This window comes from Pygoscelis adeliae, unplaced genomic scaffold, assembly GCF_000699105.1.
Source record: "Pygoscelis adeliae isolate BGI_AS28 unplaced genomic scaffold, ASM69910v1 Scaffold34, whole genome shotgun sequence".
In the NCBI taxonomy this organism is placed as follows: domain Eukaryota; kingdom Metazoa; phylum Chordata; class Aves; order Sphenisciformes; family Spheniscidae; genus Pygoscelis; species Pygoscelis adeliae.
Window position 1 is genome coordinate 1854692 of NW_008824658.1, and position 1151 is coordinate 1855842.

At 65.1% G+C, this 1151-nt stretch overlaps 1 protein-coding gene across 1 annotated transcript in view; it reads right to left on the reverse strand.

Annotated features, from left to right (window-relative positions):
* Positions 1 to 1151, reverse strand: part of SYNPO (synaptopodin) — a 21397-nt gene that overhangs the window by 19377 nt on the left and 869 nt on the right. The window lies entirely within an intron of this gene.

Consider the following 1151-nt stretch of genomic DNA (forward strand, 5'->3'; position numbering starts at 1 on the left):
GGGGGCCCGGGCGGTCCCCCGTTGCCCCCCCCGGGCCCCCGCCGGCAGCTTCCACTTGCCTTCCCTCCCAGTGGCCCCGTCCATCCCTCCTGCTCGACCAGCTCGGAGGCAGGAGCATCCCGGAGCTGACGGCACCTCTGCCCTCCTCTGCTCCCCCTCTCCTGCCAACAGCCGGTGTCCCCCTCGGCCATCCCGCAGACACACGGGTTTTGCACGGCCTCGCTGGGTGCGGGGCAGCCGGGCTGGGTTTGCAGGCAGGGCTGCCGGAGCGTTGCCTTCAGCATCTTCGCCGCTTTCCTTCGCTGGCACTCCACAGCCTTTCAAACCCGGTCAGCATGGCCGGGGGGGCTGGCTCCTCCCCGGCAGCGTCCCTTGGAGCATGGGCAGTGTCCGAGAGGGAAGATGGCCACGTGCCGGGCACGAGCCCACCTTTGCTCCTCTTGCAGGCAGGAGGACCAGGCACGGCGCCACGGGAGTGGGCAGCTTTCGGAGACCCAGCCACAGGGATTTGCCTGGAGGACACAGATCACCAAGGAGGGTTTTGCAGGAATTTCTCTTGTCCAGGCGGGCAGATGAGAAGACCTGTGCAAAGGGAAGGGGGAGCGTTGAAGATGCTTGTGTATACATTGACTTCCTTTGGCCGCAGTCAGCGGAGCAGTTCCCGGTGGCCCCAGCCTGGGCTCCAGCCCCAGCACCGCTCCCCACGAGGAAGGGGCCCCTGAGATGCAAACACTCCTCACCAGCTCGTTTAGAAATGCCCCCCACCCCAGCAGCTCCCCCAGCGCCACCCTCACCACCCCAGCACCCTTGCCCATCCGTCCTCACCCTGGGGGCAGCGCCCAGGGCCGGAGCACAGTGCCCGGCTCCCTTTGCTTTAGCAGCCCAGACGCGGCCACAGAGACCCCCATTTGTGGCCAGCGCTGGGGGAGGGTTGCTGCTCAGGAGGAGGGAGCGTTCAGGGAAGAAGCCCCTTCCCTGCAGATGGCAGTTTTCCTAATGTCAGTAGGAGCCCTGGCTCCTCCATCCCGCTGGAAATCGAAATTCCCAGCATCCAGCTAACAAAGCTGTGTTTAACCATTGAGTGACTCACGCGGCACCAGGACAAGCGCAGACAGACCCGCTTCCCTTCTGCCGAGCATAAATCCTGCTGA